We start from the raw sequence: 19,828 nt of genomic DNA, 5'->3' as shown, positions 1-19,828 counted from the left end.
AGGCTAGCAACACAGGTAAGAGCCTATCAGGAGGAGTCTCTGACGTCACCTGCTGGCACTGGCCACTCAGAGCAGTCCAGTGTGCCAGCAGCACCTCTGTTTCCAAGATGGCAGAGGTCTGGAGCACACTGGAGGAGCTCTGGGCACCTCCCAGGGGAGGTGCAGGTCAGGGGAGTGGTCACTCCCCTTTCCTTTGTCCAGTTTCGCGCCAGAGCAGGGCTGGGGGATCCCTGAACCGGTGTAGACTGGCTTATGCAGAGATGGGCACCACCTGTGCCCATCAAAGCATTTCTACAGGCTGGGGGAGGCTACTCCTCCCCAGCCCTGACACCTTTTTCCAAAGGGAGAGGGTGTAACACCCTCTCTCTGAGGAAGTCCTTTGTTCTGCCTTCCTGGGCCAGGCCTGGCTGGACCCCAGGAGGGCAGACATCTGTCTGAGGGGTTGGCAGCAGCAGCAGATGCAGAGAAACCCCGGGAAAGGTAGTTTGGCAGTACCTGGGTCTGTGCTAGAGACTCGGGGGATCATGGAATTGTCTCCCCAATGCCAGGATGGCATTGGGGTGACAATTCCATGATCTTAGACATGTTACATGGCCATGTTCAGAGTTACCATTGTGACGCTGTACATAGGTAGTGACCTATGTACAGTGCACGCGTGTAATGGTGTCCCCGCTCTCACAAAGTCCGGGGAATTTGCCCTGAACGATGTGGGGGCACCTTGGCTAGTGCCAGGGTGCCCACACACTAAGTAACTTAGCACCCAACCTTTACCAGGTAAAGGTTAGACATATAGGTGACTTATAAGTTACTTAAGTGCAGTGGTAAATGGCTGTGAAATAACGTGGACGTTATTTCACTCAGGCTGCAGTGGCAGGCCTGTGTAAGAATTGTCAGAGCTCCCTATGGGTGGCAAAAGAAATGCTGCAGCCCATAGGATCTCCTGGAACCCCAATACCCTGGGTACCTCAGTACCATATACTAGGGAATTATAAGGGTGTTCCAGTATGCCAATGTGAATTGGTGAAATTGGTCACTAGCCTGTTAGTGACAATTTGGAAAGCAAAGAGAGAGTATAACCACTGAGGTTCTGGTTAGCAGAGCCTCAGTGAGACAGTTAGTTAGTCATCACACAGGGAACACATACAGGGCACACTTATGAGCACTGGGGCCCTGGCTGGCAGGGTCCCAGTGACACATACAACTAAAACAACATATATACAGTGAAATATGGGGTAACATGCCAGGCAAGATGGTACTTTCCTACAATGCCACTTTACATTTTTGATTTTTGTTTTGCCTTTTGATTTTTGAATTTGATATCTTGGTCTTACTCGAGACAAGCCTTGAGTCTTGATCAAAGTAAATGTAAGTATGTGTGTGTAGGATTAGCAATAGTGTGTGTGAATGTAAGCATTTTATTGATTGCTGGTTTGTATGTGTCTGTGAAACACAAAGTTGAGAGCACATTTACACCAGTGTTGGAAGAGTCGCATACAAAATGAGATCCCCTGTATGAGAGATTGCCTCATCTTGATGACTCAAAAGGAGATTTTTCTTCAAATGTATACTACAGGTTACTGTATGAATGCATTGAAACTATGGATGTGCGTGATTGTTATGTATGCACATAGATCCCGTCATTAATGCAGGAAGGAATCACATATTATAGTCTGCCTTTAACATATAGCATAATGTTCAATCTTGTACTAACCAGATGGTATAATCAAGAGTATATACAATATTTTGACTCTAACGTAGATCTAATGTTTTCCTTTTTACCTATTAACCAGCATCTGAATAGTATTGCTAAAGCTAAAAATATTGACATTGTGGGAGGTTTCTTTGAACCGACCCCGACTTTTGGAACTGCATACGCACATAAAAATAATTTAGCCTGCATTCCCACACAAGTTGAGAAAGAGTTCATTAATCAAGTGGATGACCAGAGAAAAGCAATTAAAACCACAATAGAAAAAGGAGTAGTTTTACAGAATTAGCAGAAGGATGCTACCAATCTTGCAGGTGGTCATATACAAGGACACTTAGGTTTGGCTACGTGTAGGGAAGCTATGTATATATAGGCCTCAGTCAAAGACTGACACAAAATTAAGAGGGACTAGTGAATGTAGATATGTGTTTTCAGTTAGAACTGTTTGGGATTTTATGTTAAATGAACAGGACCCTGTCGTACCAGGTGTTTATTTCATTTGTGGGAAAAATGCCTATTACAAGCTGCTGAAAGGCTAGCATTTTTCAAAAATCTACCATTTGGACAATTTCCACAATCCAGTCTGGAAGGAGAGACCAAAATCCAGAACAAGGAGAGGAGCAAGTGCGGCAGAGTTTACAGATGACATATTTGGTGCCATTATTCCGTCAGTTGGTGTGATCTTGAATGATATCAAGATTAGAAAGTTGCAAACAATTGTGAACAATATGTCTATTGATTATGCTGGAGCAATGTTGCTGATGGATAAATATATGGTTGCTGTAAAATAAATGGTTTTGCTAAATTGTCTTGCGTTAGACATCTTACTGGCGAAGGAAGGCGGAGTCTGTAAAGTTTTACAGGTGCAACAGTGTTGCACGTTGATACCTGGCAATAGTAAGGAGATAAAGAAGTTTATCTCTAACATCACAAATTTGAGAAATGACCTGAAAGATCTAAAGGAGAAAAGTGTCTGGGAGACAATAGGTAAAGGATTTGCAGATATTGGATTATGGGTTGAAGACTTGGAAAATGGGATAGTGAGAATGATCCTGATACCTTTATTGATTGTGACATTGTGTGCTATAGTCTCACTTGGATTTTACAAGCTATACTATTTTTGGACAGTACAAAGAGCTAAGTGTAAACAGAGGAGGGAAGAGATTGAAATGGAGGAAATGTGAAGTGCTTATTACAAGAACCTGAACAGAATTGAGAGATTCAGTAGACCAAGGCCATTAGATTATCAGACCACAAGGCTTCGAGTTGTCTCATTGAAATGAGAGTATCCTTTTCGTGACGACATATATTGCTGTCAGAGGAGGGACTGTTGGAGTGTAAAAGTTAGTAATGCTTTTAGTGCACCAGATGTCAGCATTTGGTGGCATTCATATTTACGTTTAAAAGTCTAACAGAGAGAAAAAGCTGCACTGACACATATTTAAAAAGTGTTCACGTCTTACATTATGGTGGACATTGTGACTACCAGAACTGACAATGTACTAACATGATTTAAAACAATGTTGAAATATATTTTAATCATTAGAACGCCTATTGCTAGTAGAAATTAATGTAATTTATAATGGCTAATGTGATTTACTAGCATAAAGTTACATGCGTGCAGAAAACTAAATGCACATCTCTGTCATTCTTAATGTGATGCTTTAACAAAGATTACAATTATTAATGAAATGCTTTCACATATTTTGATGATATATTATTAATGCTGAATTCATAAATTTGCATATTATGTGTGTTTTATTAATGATGATATTAATGCATTATCTCTCTTGTGCTAGCATAACTAGGTCTGAAGTTTCATATGGCAGCCACGTAAAAGTGATGATTCATTTATTTTTCTCTAACATGAATTTTTCCACTAGGTTATTTCTCATGAACAGTAAAGAGCCCTATTGAATTCTGTGTAAGTTTCATTTCACAATGTCCTTGAGATAGCTACATGATGACCTGAGGCCTGAACGTAAAGCAATACCATTGTTTAACAGCTTGTTTCTCATGAGAACTGGGGCAATCATCTAGGGGGTTGCAACAAATGATGTACAAATTGTTAAACAATTGGATTCACATGGAAAGGAGAGATGACTTCTCGCCAAACCTGGGAACTTTTGTGAATGTTGCAAATGAGATTTATTCTAATAGACTGATTGTATATTGCCACTTCCGTGTAATGTGGACTCATCAAACTGACCAATTAAGCTGTTTTCAGTATTCCCGAGTAGGGAAGAACATTCTAAGTTTAAAGGAGTCCCTTTTTTAATCTTATTCTGTTAACTTGCCCCTTAGATGTTTCCTAATTTTCCATGTGCAGCCCGTGTTCTGCACTTTCCCCTGATGGTGCTTCTAATGAAATTTGCTGATGATCTACATGCTTTGCTGACGAAACTGAATTGAATGCTGAACCTACAAGAGGTATATTCTTATGCAAATGTTATTTTCTCCGACTAGCTTTTCTGAGTAGAAGTTAACATGCTGACACCTACCTATTTTGTTTTCCTTAGTTAGTTTAAGTAAACCCATGATAGATGTTTTTCCAAATTATTTTTGTCTTTTTCTTTTTGACTTTTTTCCTCACATGTGTTAGCCCGTTTCCGCACATGCTTGTCCTAACTTAGCTAGTAGTAATGATAACCTATGTCCAAAATCCTGATTTTTGAATCTTTGTAATCTGATTTGACTAATGTATTTGCAGTTTGATTTAAGGAATGTTTCTGTGTCGCAAATTGTCACTTTATTAAGATGCGTTATTCTTCTTCTTGAATATCTAATGGTGTTGATGTTGAGTAGATTAAACTTGTTTCATAGATTTGTTCACCCTATGGTGTTTATTTACCTTTACAATTTGATTTAGCACACTATTTACATGACGTTGGCTATGTCGTTATAAAATAAAGCTTTTAAACTTTTTATTGATTGGAGTATTCTTCTGTGGCCACATCGGTCATGGTGTTTAAATTAGTTGTTTAGGTTTCAACTGATTGTGTATGGTTACCATACTTCTCACTGGATCAAAAGATCCCATTGACCTTGGGGAAGCAGTTTTGAATCCTACAAAGAATGAGAAAAAATGCATTAGCACTGTGTTCCATGTCACATGTGAATATCCTGTACCAATTTACCATGGGCTTACTGGAAAGTTAAATAAACCTAACAGGGTAACCAATTTCACAGTACATGTTTAGGACAGACAACATGCACTGTGGCACCAGATGGCAAAGTCACAGTGCCCAGATTCATAATACAATCAATACCAATAGGACAAATAAGGTGGGACCACAGCAGAATGATATATTTCCTTAGAAAGGTGTTTGTCACATAGAAGATAGCTCTTTTTGCCACCAGGGAGAACAGTCTGTGCTACCTACCTTTGTTTGAGATTTTCTGCTGGGGTGCTCCCTGCAGTATAATATCTCATTGGGCTGGAAGGTTTGTCTTCATTGTGCATTCTCTCGAGTTTCTGTGAAGCAGAGGATAATTAAAGATTTGAGCTCACAAAGCTCATGCAATTCTCATAGGTTTCGGAATGTGCTTTTGCCCTTGGTATTCAGACTTTTACTTCTAAGTTGAGCTCCATTTCCTCTTTATATGAGCGAGGATATTGTAACTAAGGAATAGGGTGAGCTATCTCATCCCAATCTAAACATTCTCAAACTTGCAGCTTGAAAGGCTAGCTGTCTCTTTTTATCACCTTCATAGAAGTTGTGAATGTGCTTTTAGCAGGTCATGGGGCGACTACAAAAACTGTCTTTTTAGCAGATCAAATGTTTCTGCATATTGGTTTTCTTCCCAATCAACTGAATGTTTACAAGTTCAAAAGGACCATGTTTTGCAGATCGTTGTTTCTTCAGCTGAAAAGGATCTTAATTTTGACATCGTTAAAATTACAAGAAGAAGTGAGCTTCAGGACCTTTCCATCTACTTCTTTCTTTAGTTAAGGACATGTTAGTTCTTCAAGTAAAGCATTGTTTTTTATTGGATTTTCTTGTTTTTTGTTCTTTCTAGTTACCTCTTTCCCTCACTTCACTTCATCCTTCTAGAGAGAAAGATTATTTTGACAGACTTGATCCTGGGAGGAATTTTATGTTATCCATAGAGCTAGATATTTTTAAAATGACAACCTATTTATTTCTCTTCAGAGGCCGAAAATTGGCTCTCCGGCTAGACTTTCCATAACCTGGTGCTATGAGTTTGTGGGAGAGCCTCCTGCTGAAGCATTGAGGCTCATTTCACTAGAGGTATAGCTGAATCTTGTGTACTGTTGAGAAGAGTTATCTCTGCAGTCAGCTTGTAATGCAGCAGTCCTAGATCCGCTCTTTTACTAAAAACTCTTGTTATGGAGAATACCCTGCTCAGTGCCAGTTTGGTTGAGCAGTTACATTCAGTTAGCATGTTCAAGAAGATAATATCAATTAGCAAAACAAGTTACTTACCTAGCCTACATGTTGTTCCTAAGGATTCTTTACACCCTCCCTCCTTGTATGAAGATCCCTTTATTTCCTGTTCTTGTTGCATCTTGTTTGTTCCCTAATCTGTGGGGTTGTGAAAAATGGATATAACTTGTGCATAGGATACATCTTCATCTTCATTGACGTCGATCAGCACCATTTGGTGCTATTGATTGGAAATGGGTTGAAAAAAATGCCCAGGTCCAGTCTGAGCCCTTTAAATGGCCTCAAGTAAAAATATGTAGGAGCCATCATATCCGTCAGTAACAACCTTAGAAGAGGTAAGTAATTTGTCAATCTTAAAAAAAATTGCATTCTTTACTTTAGGAGTATTTTTTTATAAAACATTACTAATTAACACTTCAGTTTCATTTGTGCATACATGTTTTTGCGAGGACACTTGAGAATAAATCAGAAAGGATCCTTTTTTAAACGAGCTTGATAGATATGAAACAGAAGCCATGGAGACAGGGATTTAGGCAAAGAGGACACTGCGCTGCTGCAAGTAACGTCCTAGAGGTGGCATGCTCTTTGGATGAATGTATGGAAAACAAAAACTGACTCTAGCAAAGAAAGGAGATGTCACTGGTGCTGCACTGGGAAAATGGCTAAGCCTGCTGTATGTAGGCAGCACACCACTGGAGAAGCTCCCAAAAACGTGAATCCTTTGAAGATGTCAGGAAAGTGCCAGCTGGCCTTTGAGATGATCCAATCGAAAATACCACAAGAGAAGAACGTGGACTGTTCAAATGTTTTCAATACATGGAGACAGTGGTATTTGCAAGTCCTTCCAGTCTGTGCCATTTTGGCTGAAGCCCTCTGTCCAGTGATGTCAGGCTGTTTACAAATCCTGAAAAAGTCTACTCACAAACTGAAAAAGATAGCCATGCAATAGAGTGGGCTTGTGAACATTTCACCTATTAATCCACAGAAATCCAATCACCATTATCCTAGACCATCAGACTCTGCTTACCAGCTTTGTCAATCTAAATTCCATGATACCTGATGCAAGATTATAAATTCATGATAACTGAACGGCCTGGCAAAGACAAGAAACTGGAAGATTTTGTTTACAGATTTCCATCTTGCCACATGTGAGGCCAAACCATATGTTGCTATAAAATACAACTGCTACAAAATCAAGCCGCTTGAGTACATTGTGAAAAATGGTCATTGTGCAGGCAACAAGGGATGAGCTCACTTTGCTGGCAGTCCGATCTTATTGACACCCACAGATAGACAGATCTGGCACTCTTTAACATTACCTGGCTGTATGATTAGCATGAGTCAAAGCCCTCCTAGGGTCAATGGAACATGCAGACAAGTTGCACAAACACATCTGAATGAAGGATCTCAAGGCTGTCCAACATGGACACAATGAACAGGCAAGACATCATAAGAGACTTAGAGGATACTGCCTGGTGGCATCTCATTCCTAGAAAAACCAGGTTGTAGACCTAGCACACGAAGGTCACAGGGGTATAGAGGTTAAGAAACACCTGTTACATCAGAAGGTCAATATCTCATTGCCTGACGACCTTGTAGAAAAGACAGTGGGGCACTGCCATGTCTACCAACTCCTGAGAAGGACAATGGTCCATAAAATCTACAAATATGCACACTACTGATGAACTCATGAAAGGAAGAATTAATTGAAGTCCTTGGGCCCAATCCCACAAGATAAAACTTGTTAGTTGTGATGGATGAGTGATCTTGCAAACCTGGAGAGAGTTCAGTGCAAAGCACCGCTATTAAATGACTCATACCTTCACTGAACAAATTTTGGTATCCAATTCCCAGTGAAGTGAGACACTGGACCCCCTTTCATTGTTAAGTAATTCCAAGGCTTTGCAACACTTCTAGAGTTCAGGAGTCAAAGGATAAACCCACTGTATTAATTAGCCAATAGCATTGTGGAAAAATGTATGACTATTTTAAACAAGCATTGGCAATGTCAATAGTATTCGCCTATGTAAGATATATTGGCTTTCTCAATGTTTTTCTTTACATGTTGCAAAGCGCAGTGAACTACTTTGCTGTGGCTTAAGGTAAAACGAAACCAGGGAAAAACGATATGACGTGGCCATTGCTGACTGCGACATATTGTTTTTTTTCCCCTTTAAACCCACTTATTTCCCTTTAAGCCATGTTGCACTGCAGCCTGCGCTGCCTTACAAAATGTCCTAAAACTGCATGAGTGCTGAGCGGGGCGAGCAAGCCACATGAGGGAGGAGGACAGAGTGGGTTAACGTGAAAGGACAGTGTGAGAAGGGTGAATTAACGAGAAAGGACAACGCAAGGAGGGTGGGTTGATGAGAAAGGACAATGCAAGGAGGGTGAGGGGGGATTAGGAAAACAGAATGGATCATAGAAGGAGGGCAGCAGTGAGGGAGAGGGATGCAAACACATGAACTCTATAAGAGTGCATTTGCCTAAGTAAAAAAAAAAAAAAAAAGAGTACTTGCAGGAGCCTGCGGCCAATGGAAGGACACTGGTCGCAGACAGGAGGCTGTACTTGGTCAATGCTCCATGGCAGGGACACACAGAGAAGGCCCAGAAGGAGGCTGAGGTGAGAAGGAGGCTCTGACCAATAAGAAGCAAGAAAACACAAATGACGTTTGGAGCCAACCAACGGTAAGTAATGGTAAGTAATGCACAGATTCTAAGTTCATTTTAAGATTTGTTTTTATTTACAAGAGATTTTGTAGGCACACCATGGAGTAGCACCAATTCCTCACCAGAGGAGCTCATGTTCATGAGAAAGTTCAAAACCAAGATACCTTATATCCTGAGGGAACCTGACCTCGACTGCAGTGGAAAGTAAGACCTTGTGATGCCTCCAGGAAGAAAAAGTTAGTTCCTACGCCTAGAATTGATGGTGAGCTCAGTCTTTTCATTTGTGTCACAGGGAGCGCTTACTTGTCAAAATACCAAAGTAGTTGCAAAGATGACCCAAACTATGGTTCTGTGACTTACATGATCACATTCATCAAGGGATCAATGGTCGCAGCCTTGCAATATGAACATGCCATTATCAGCAATTCATCGTAATGTTAAACATTAAAGGGTGATCCCTGTGAATTGTCTTTGTTGGAAGAACTCTGTGATTTGGATTTTGTGCTGGTTTTTTAGACCCTGTGCACTTTTCCTCTGCTAATCAGTGGTAAAGTGCTTGTGCTCTCTCCATAAAACATGGAAAAGTTGGCCTACGCCTAATTGGTACCTTTAATTTACTTGTAAGTCCCTCGTTTGTGGTAATAAGTGAACCCATGGCCTGTAAATGAAATACTACTAGTTGGCTTCAGCACTCATAGCAATACCCACTAAAGTAGCCTTTTAAAACATGTCTCAGGTCTACCGCTGCAGCCTGTAATGTAGTTTGAAACTGCCATTTTTACCTCACAGAATAAACCTTTTACTAGGCCTAAACCTTCCTTTGTAAAACTTGTAGGTCACCCCTAAGGTAAGCCCTAACCACTCATAGGGCATGGTGCATGGTATATAAAAAGTAGGACATGCATGTTTAGGTTTTACATGTCCTGACAGTGAAGAACTCCCAACATCACTTTTCTCTGTTGTAAGGCATATTTTCTCATAGACTAACACTGGGTTGCCTTATTAAACCTAATAAGTGCTAACTTCAGATTGGGAGCAGCTAGGGATATGCTATTTATACTCAAATGAGTTGTAATTTAAAATCCTCTTTTATGGTAGAGTCAAATTTAAAATTATAATTTTGAAAATGCCTTTTTTTTAATTTGGCATTTTCCTGCCTAAATATTCTCGGGCTTTTCTAGGAGTTTCTGCCTGCCTTGGCCAATTGTGGTTCCCCCATCAAGAATGTGAATTGGGCCCAGACAGTAAACATTGGGTCTTCGTTTTAGCTGGCAGAGGGTCTTCCTGGCAGAATGGCTGGGGAGGAGCTGTACCCTGTCCTGATTACTTTTTGAAGGACATTGCCCACAGCACCCACAGAGAAAACTTATAGGAGGCCATCCCTTGCCTTTGTCTCCCTAGACAGTTTAGAACCAGGCCCTGGGAAAGAGGAGGGTCTGACCAGAACCAGTTTGGGGGCTAAGTCAGGGAATTCCCTACCACAATAGGGGGCACCAGGTATAAAAATAGGACCGTTAGAGCATTTCTGAGAAACTGCCCTGCTGCTGGAAGGATTGCTTGCTGTCTGAAAAAGGAAGACAGAACTTGCTTGCCTTGATTCTGAGCTAGCCAGAGTGAATCCAAGGGCCAGTTGGCTGACCTCCTGTGTGAGCTAAAGGGATACAACCAGCTTCCAGAGGCCTCACTGGAACTGCTCGGCCGACCAGCACTACCTCTCCCTGCTTGGTCAAGCCTTGTCCCTGTTGCTGACCTCTGCTGGAGTGAGACTTGATCTCTAAGAGGTCCCCCCGCTCAGGACTTGGACCCTCTTTTGGTGTCAGTGAGAATTGTTCCACAAGGTAAAAGTGAAAATCCTTACTTTGGGGCTCTTTGTGAATGGGCTAATTCCCACCAAACTCTGATGCACGTGAAAACTGCCAACGCAAAGATCTGGTGAGATTTCTTCTTCGCGCTCAACAGCGACTGTCTGCCGACGACCGCCAACGTGAGTCCTGCACTTCGTGCTGACAGATACCACCTGTGATGATCAGCCATCATAAGGCTCCAGTGACGACTGGCCCATCATTCTACAGCAGTTAACTTCAGCCTTAACTTGTGACTTCCTACCTGTGTAGCGTGATCACATGACTACAAGTGGCACTTTCTGCTTCTTGTCACTGTTTTTACTAGAAACCTTACAAATCAACATATCCAGTCCCACTGATTAGACTTTTGTCATTTTATTTATTGTAGTGTACTCTAGTTTTTAAATAGGTTTGTAATTTTCTTGTGTTGTGTTCTCACTTTATTAGTGTTTGTGTGCTACATAGATACTTTACACATTGCCTCTAAGTTAAGCCTAACAGCTTTTGTGCCAAGCTATCAGAGGATTAAGCACAGGTTAATTTAGTGACTTTGTGGCTCACCCTTATAGGTATTGTGTTTGTTGCCTGTGTGGAGCTTCCACCCATCTCAACCAATAACCCAATTTCTTACAGAGGTGCACTCTGAGATAGAATACCCAGTTGACTAAGATGATTCCAAGTCAACTTGCATGATCTGTGGCTAGCTGTTAATCAAACTAGACTCATCAAGCTTGTACACTTTGCTTCCACTATCCTCTATTATCTGCTCTTCTCTTCCCAATTTGTCCTCTTTCTTTTCCGTACTTGTCGTTCTGCTTGACCGCAAAGAAACATCAAGTCTACTGAGTGGCTAATTATCATGGACTATGAGACTATGGGGGTCATTCCGACCCTGGCGGTCCATGACCGCCAGGGCCGGGGACCGCGGAAGCACCGCCAACAGGCTGGCGGTGCTTCCAGGGCTATTCTGACCGCGGCGGTAAAGCCGCGGTCAGAAAAGGGGAACCAGCGGTTTCCCGCCGGTTTTCCCCTGGCCCAGGGAATCCTCCATGGCGGCGCTGCTTGCAGCGCCACCATGGGGATTCCGACCCCCTTCCCGCCAGCCTGTTTCTGGCGGTTTTCACCGCCAGAACCAGGATGGCGGGAACGGGTGTCGTGGGGCCCCTGGGGGGCCCTGCACTGCCCATGCCATTGGCATGGGCAGTGCAGGGGCCCCCTAACAGGGCCCCATACAGATTTTCACTGTCTGCTTGGCAAACAGTGAAAATCGCTACGGGTGCTACTGCACCCGTCGCACCCCTGCAACTCCGCCGGCTCCATTCGGAGCCGGCATCCTTGTTGCAGGGGCTTTCCCGCTGGGCCGGCGGGCGGCCTTTTGGCCGTCGCCCGCCGGCCCAGCGGGAAAGCCAGAATGGCTGCCGCGGTCTCCTGAACGCGGAGCGGTCATTCGGCGGTAACCGCATGGCGGGCGGCGACTGCCGCCCGCCGCGGTCAGAATGACCGCCTATATATGTTGCGTGAAGACATGTCATTTACAGAGCTTTCTCCTGGCCCGGGCGTCCCTTCCAGTACAAGGCTAGATGATTCATTCACCTGCACTCAAGAGGGGATGAGAATGTAGCAACCCAAAGACCAAAGCACCTCAAGATAGAATAGAACTCCTTCTTTGGAGCATAGTACCCTCTCCCCTGCATCATTTTCTCACCTTTTGTACCAGTTTATTAATGCAAAACAATAAAAACATGATTAGAAGAGAATGAGATGGCATGCCATACTAGTTCAACCAAACCAATAGTTACCTCAGGAGCCTTATTGCAGCAGATTTTGAAATCTCCTCCTTCGCCAATCCTTTAGCCCACTGAATTCCACTGGGCAGCCATGGTCAGCGTGCCATTTCTTACTGCTGGTGCCACAACAACTCGTTCCACTTCCAGATTTACTGCTACTAATATGAGTAAACCAACAATGACGTTTCAGTGAGAGAAAACCCATAGTTACCCATTTTACTTGCTAGTGTCTCCTTTTATGTCTGAGTAAGTATGTATGTATTACTGTATGAAATCGCTCTGATGTAAAGTGTAGTCACTGAGTTTGAGTTTATGCTGTAGATGGAAGCGTTAAAGAACTCTGCTATACAGAGAAGAGTAGTGAGGCAGACCGGGGTACAGGTAAGGGCCAGGAGAGGGTGTTTAAGCGAAATGTGAGGGCTAGCAGTGGAGAGAAAATTGAGAAGTTGGGATTCAATTAAAGAAGTAAGATGATACTGAAACAAGAAATGAAATATAAAAGAGATGTTTAGCATTTTGACCCAAAGAAATCCCTGTGGGGTGCAGTATTGATCAATATTTGATTACGTCCAAGTTTGGTCTAAATTGGACGTTCACACTGAAAGACACATTGAAAGCAAGTACTCTAGTGCTCACCCCAACCTTAAAAATAAAGCAGATTAAATTACAAGAAATAAATTGTGAGTAGGTTAGATGAGGGCTGGGATTTTGTTCAGATTCTTCAACTCAGCTGAGTGGCCTGTGTGTGGTGTAACCAGCCTGGGTGAAACAGTGATGTGTATGGAAGAGAAATGACTGGGTAGATGGGAGTACTTGTTGACGATTTTAGCCTTCTAAGAGTGTGGCTGATACAGCATACTTTAGCATAACCTAAGCTAATTGTTACAGTGTATTCCAACTTGTAGGAAAATACCCCTTTGTGACTGGTCACCTCCATTTGTTACTGGACTTTGTTGCTGTTTTTTTCATCTGCACTCTGGCATACTGCGGTCTAATGCTCAGTACATGTGTTCTGACTCCTACAAACCTGTTGAATTAGATAAAATGCTGATCAGCACATTTAACTTTCCTGTAAGCCCGAGCATATGGCACCTGGTCTAGCCAGGGTCTGTAATTTAAATATCAATAGTGCACTGCAGCACTTATTGTGCACCACTAAAGTGACCATGTAAAACATGACTTTAGGCCTGCCACAGCAGCCTGGCTGGGCAGTTTTAAAACTGCCACTTCGACCTATTAAAATCACTTTTTTTTATCACATTACTTTATTTTATACAAAAATCTGGTGTGCTGAACATCCAAGCAATAAGTACCATTACAAAGCAGTTAAGAGTATTCCAAGAAAACCACAGAAGTTATATAGCAAGAGAATAAACGCTGAACTAGTTAGCATGCAGTATGTAAATGTGGCTAGTAGCAGGCACACCCTGAGTCACTATGTCTGTGGTCATGTGGAACAAATAATGAAAACAATCAAGAAATACAAACTAGGGTGAAAAGCAGTAGATCAAATCTTATGGATTCACAAGAGGCTACAGTAAAACTGATTGGAAGTACCCAGTAGGTTCCAGTACCCAGTCCTGTGCTGTCGATTGGGTAAGGTAAAGAGTGGATATGCGATAGAGGGCGAGAAAAAAAAATAACTATCTTAACAAGCCCAAACCCTTCTTTTAAATAGTTGTAAGTCACCCCTAAAGTATGCCTTACCAGCCCAGGGACAGGGTGCATTTTTTCATGTCATAACAGTGAAAAAGGGCCACACCTGTTTTTCAAAGTAGCAAGGCGGGCTATAACGTAGAAAACACTGAGGGGCAGATTCAAGGAAAGTGGTGCTGCACCCAGTGCAGGTCCACTTTCTTTGCACCCAGTAGTGCCCCACTACCACCACCAGGTGTGTGCCATCTCAGATACGGCACACCATGGTGCAGGGTAGGAGGTAACCGTGTCATTTTTATTGACGCTATTGATGTACTCTGCAGGACTAGCGCCAAAATATTGGTGCTACTACTGCAGACTACTTAGGGGCCATTGTATTTAATGGCATGCCCCCTTTTAAGGCCAGCTCTGAGCAGGCGTTAAAAGTGCCGGAAAACATGGCACAAGGAAATCTCTTAGATTTCCTTGCTCCATTTTTCGTCCGGCCCTCCTAACAGGGGAACGCACCCTTTGCATACATTGTGCCTGGCGCAGGGATTTTGGCCATGTTACGAAACATTAGCGTAAAAAAATGACAGTAATGTGTCGGTAGATGACGATAGGGGCTCTTAAATATGCCTGTGAGTTACTTTATTACACCTAATAAAGCTAACTTCATATTGACATTAGATAGGAAAATACTTCAAACACTCATTTTTTTATTTAAACAAATTCTAGTAGCACGCCACACCAAACAAAATGCCAAAGTCGAATTTTGTCTACTTTAGAAATACTGCCTTAGAAAGCCTTTGTTTTCTGCCTGAAGCCTCTTTTAGCCTTTTCAGAGTTAGTACTCAGTTGTCACCTGCCAGCCTGCTGGCCCCCTGCAAGGAAGTGTGAATGGCTCCCAGGAAAGGGACCAAAAGAGTCTTGAGTGGGAGGAGGTGTGATCTCCTAACAGGATGCTGGAATATGCTGATCACCTGCACAAGCTTCAAAGTGGCATCCTTTGTCACAGGCAGATGTAACTGACACCTAGATCTGTTATTCCCATTGTCCAGGTACTCAAGATGGCATCAACTCCAGAGGGTGGAAAAGTTGTTTCAGTATTAGTTTGCAGCAGAAGTTTCTCATTTCCCTAGAGACACCTTAGGGGTGTGCCCCAGAGCTCTGTGAAGGGAAAACAGGTTCTGCCATGCTGGATTTCTGCAGATCAGTGTGCTATTGGAATGTGTAGGTCCAAACCCACAAGGAGCATTGTCAAAGTGAGTGGGGTTGCCCCTGGAACCTATTGGTCAGGGAGTTTCCCCCACCCACAAGCTGGTGCAGACATAAATGTGGCATTCCTGGATACCATCTTCAGAATAACATCTGGACCGGTGAAAGCCAGAAGAAGAATTTCACCTACTGTTAGACATGTGTAGAGAAACCGTAAGGGCTGAACCTGCACCAACCTGTACCCAGGACCAAGAAGTGGCCTTACAGAGTCAATTAGCTGATCTCTTGTTGAGCTACAGTGTCACAAAAGCTGCAAGAACCCTTCTCTCCAAGAGCCTCTAACCAGTTCTTTCTGGATTTTCCCTTGACCATGCTGGTTGCCTCTGGGAGAGTGAGTCTGTAGAAAAGTGCCCCTTTTTGCATGGTTCCCCCCTAGATGTTTTGCTTGATATTGATACTGACTTGACTGAGAGTGTGCTAGGATCCTGTTAACAAGGCCCCAGCACCAGTGTTCTTTCCCTAAAAATGTACCATTGTTCCCACAATTGGCACACTTCTGGCACACAGCTAAATCCCTGGTAAAAGGTACCCATGGTACCAAGGGCCCTGTCCCCAGGGCAGGTCCCCAAGGGCTGCAGCATGTATTGTGCCACCCTCGGGACCCACCAAGCACATGCACACTGCCATTGCAGCTTGTGTGTGTGGGTGTGGAGAAAAAGATAAAGTCGACATGGCACCCCTCTCAGGTTGCCATGCCCACAAACCACTGCCTGAAGCATAGGAAAGTCACCCCTCTAGCATGTCTTACAGCCCTAAGGCAGGGTGCACTATACCACAGGTGAATGCATAGCTGCATGAGCAATATGCCCCTACAGTGTCTAAGTCTATTCTTAGATATTGTAAGTGCAATGTGGCCATATAAAGTACATGGGCTGGGAGTTTGTCATTACGAACTCCACAACTCCATGATGGCTCCACTGAAGTCTGGGAAGTTTGGTATCAAACCTCCCAGCACAATAAACCCCCACTGAAGCCAGTGTTGAATTTATTGCACCCAGAGGACATCTTAGAGATGCCCCCTGTATTTTAGTAAAACGTCCAGTGCAGGACTGACCAGTATATGCCAGCCTGCCACTTCTAGACTAGTTTCGGACCACATGGGGTGAGAACTTTTGTGCTCTCTCTGGCTAGAAACAAAGCCTGCACTGTGTGGAGGTGCTTCACACCTCTCCCCTGCAGGAACTGTAACACCTGGTGGTCAGCTTCGGAGGCTCAGGTCTCTTGTCTCAGTGCCCCAGGGCACTCCAGCTAGTGGAGATGCCTGCCCCCGGACAAAGCCCCACTTCTGGTGGCATGTCTGGCAGGAAAGTTAGGAAAAACAAGGAGAAGTGACCACTTCAGCTGGGACCACCCCTAAGGTGTCCAGGGCTGAAGTGACCACCTCCCTGCAGAATCCTCCATCTTGGTTAAAGGACAGGGACCAATAGGGTTAGGTTTGTGTCCCCCACCCCAAAGGGGATGGACACCGGAAGAGGACCAATAGGGTTGGGTCTGTGTCCCCCACCTCAAAGGGGATGGACACCGGAAGGGTGTAGTCACCCTCAGGGACAGTAGCCATTGGCCACTGCCGTCTGACCCCTGTAATGCCCCTAAATCCAGGATTGAAGAGCTCCACAGAACCTAGCTCATCAGACTCTTGGCAACCTCAAGAAGATGACAAGAAGGAAGAAGTAGTACTGCTAAGGTGACCCCAGCAGAGAAGACTGAAGACACAAACTGATTTGGCCCAGTCCTACCGGCCTGTCTCCAGCTTCTGAAGCCCCTGCTACAAAAAGGTGACGTATCCTGCATACCAGCGACCTCTTAAAAGCCCAAGAGGACTGCCAGAACCCCAGAGGACCATGATCTCCCTGTCCTGAAAGAAACTCCAGCAAAGGACTCCAGAACTGCCCCAGGTCCGCGAGTTCTGCCCCCAATGCCCACTGCCTGTGTTCAGGTGGCCCACCAGTCCAGAGCAGGTCCCCAGGTGATTCCCCAGGTGATCCCTGGGATGACCCCTCCTGGCCAACATGATGACACCTGCACCCTAAATCCAGAGGACCCCCCTGACTGCGAAAGAACCAGACGAAGATTCCCAATGCCTAAAGGTACACCTGCATCCTCAGCCCCCTGACCTTGGGGAATCCGACCACCAGTCCAGCAACATTCAGCAGTCAGCCCTCCTCCTTGTCCTGCCTGTGGTTTTCTGAAAATGACCCAGTGGGCCCAGTCTGCAGCATCTTTGTGACCTCCGGGGTAGCCCCTATTGAAAAACAATGGGAGCCTGACGCTAAGTTTGCACCCTGGGCCAGGCCACCCCTGTGCCACTGAGGGTGTGAGATGGGTGCTGACCCTGTGGCCCCCCGGTGCTTACCTAACTCCCCCAGGTCTGCTCTCCGAAGACATGGGTACTTACCTGCTAGCAGATCCGATTCTGAGTGCCCCCAATCTCCATAGGAGCCCATTTTAAATCTTGCATCATCTTTAACCTCTGCACCCGGCCAGCCCTGTGTTGCTGGTGGTAGGTGTTTAGGTTTAACTTGAACCCCAACCTGTGGGCATCCTAAACCCTAGAGAGTGGAACTGTAAGTCTTGAAGTTACCTCAGAACTGTACTAACTTTTCTTCCACCCAAAACTGTCTCTGCAAATTGCAGTGCCCACTTTTCAAACAGATATTTGCTCTTTTCTTCAAAGGCGCTTAACTTGCCAAATTAAAACAAATTGGCATTGACACATATGCTTGATACTTACTTGCAAATATACTTACCTGCAAACTGAATCTTATGGTTCTAGAAATAAAGTAGCAAAATATATTTTTGCTATATAAAAACAATTGGCCTGGAGCTAGTCATTGAGTGTGTGCTTCATTTATTGTCTGTGTGTGTACAACAAATGCTTTACACTACCTTCTAATAAGCCTAACTCCTCGACCACACTACCACAAAATAGAGCATTAGTGGTATCTACTTTATCCTCTGTTAAGCCTCTGGGGAACCCCTGGACTCTATGCACACTATATCTCATTTTGATATCGTATATACAGAGCCAGATTCTACAGTCCACATCCTACGGACCGACGATGACACATCCCCTCCTCTGCTCCTCGTATCTCCCTCAACGTTGACGCAAACATGGTACATTTTGAAGCAGGTCCCTGTATCAGAACCATGCTCCATTGCCGTTGGCCTTAATTTTTAGATTTGACCCGGTCTAGTGCAACCATATAGCCCTGGTTGGCATTTGATGCTTTCAAGCACTACATTTCAGTTTATTCTATAAAAAAACCATATCTCACGTTCTTTTTATTGGATTTTTGTTGTTTTTGTCTTGTTTTGTTCATTAAATTAGGTTCCATGTTTCTAACTGGGTATGGTATCTTTTTCTGTGGTGTTTTCACTTTTTAACTGTTTGAAGTGTTGCACAAATACTTCACACATTGCCTTTTAAGTTAAGCCTGACTGATCTGTGCCAAGCTACTAAGGGTGAACACAGCTTAATTTAGGGTGTGTTTGTAAACAATCTCTGTCTGTTCGTTATTTTCATTCTCATAAAGGTTTCCTTTTGTTCGTTTTACGGAATCACCACAAGGAGGCAGCATACACCACTCTATAAGACGTCCTGTCTAACAAAATGGAAATCATTTTCTTTTTAAATGTAGATGTATATATATATATATATATATATATATATATATATATATATATATATATATATTAATTGCTGAATTTGTCCAAGAAATGCACAGATAAGAAAACGATGGACAAAAGCCTAAAATATTGGTAAAAATAGCTGACTCTCCCTCTCTGATATATTCAATGTATTTGTCTAGTTAATTGCTTTTTATGTTAATACTCGATGCGCGACAAAGTAGCTAAACGATTAATTTATGTCATTCATTTGCATATGTATGGTTTCTGAAAGGAGAAATCTCTTGTTGGGCTACAAAAATATAAAGTCCATGCCTGTTATGTGCCTCGTAATATGGCAAAGACAGTGAGCAAAGTGGTCACAATTGAGTCTCTAGGGGGGTGTACCACACAGAAAATGATGCTTTCTGCCGTTTTGTAGGGTAGAACCAGACCCCGTTCACCCACTTGGCCCACCGAAGGTCCATTCACAAGCAGAAAACCATCTTCTGTTTTTTTTTCTTAATGGAACAAAAAATCACATGTGCCTTAGGACTTGCACTCAAAGTGTAGTTGTGCACCTTTCATCTATAACACCAATGCCTTGGGCTACTTTAAGTGCCTGGTGACAGAGGTGAGGCCACGTGGGATGACTGCTGTTACTGTGCATGTATAAACGGATGGGGTACCTGAGACACCCCCACTATATCGAGACAGCAAGCGCCTGTCACACAGTAATTAAGGGAAGATAATAGTTTTATGGTAGAAACAACACATTTCCATTCTGAGTTGGGAGATGTCTTGCTGAAAACTTTCTGGGCAGCTCGGGGTATTCAGGATTTGGTTCCAAGGCAGCGACTACAGTTTTAGTCGCACACACATTTGTCAACC

The sequence above is a fragment of the Pleurodeles waltl genome, chromosome 1_1, assembly GCF_031143425.1.
Source record: "Pleurodeles waltl isolate 20211129_DDA chromosome 1_1, aPleWal1.hap1.20221129, whole genome shotgun sequence".
Lineage (NCBI taxonomy): Eukaryota > Metazoa > Chordata > Amphibia > Caudata > Salamandridae > Pleurodeles > Pleurodeles waltl.
Note: the sequence above shows the minus strand (reverse complement) of the source record.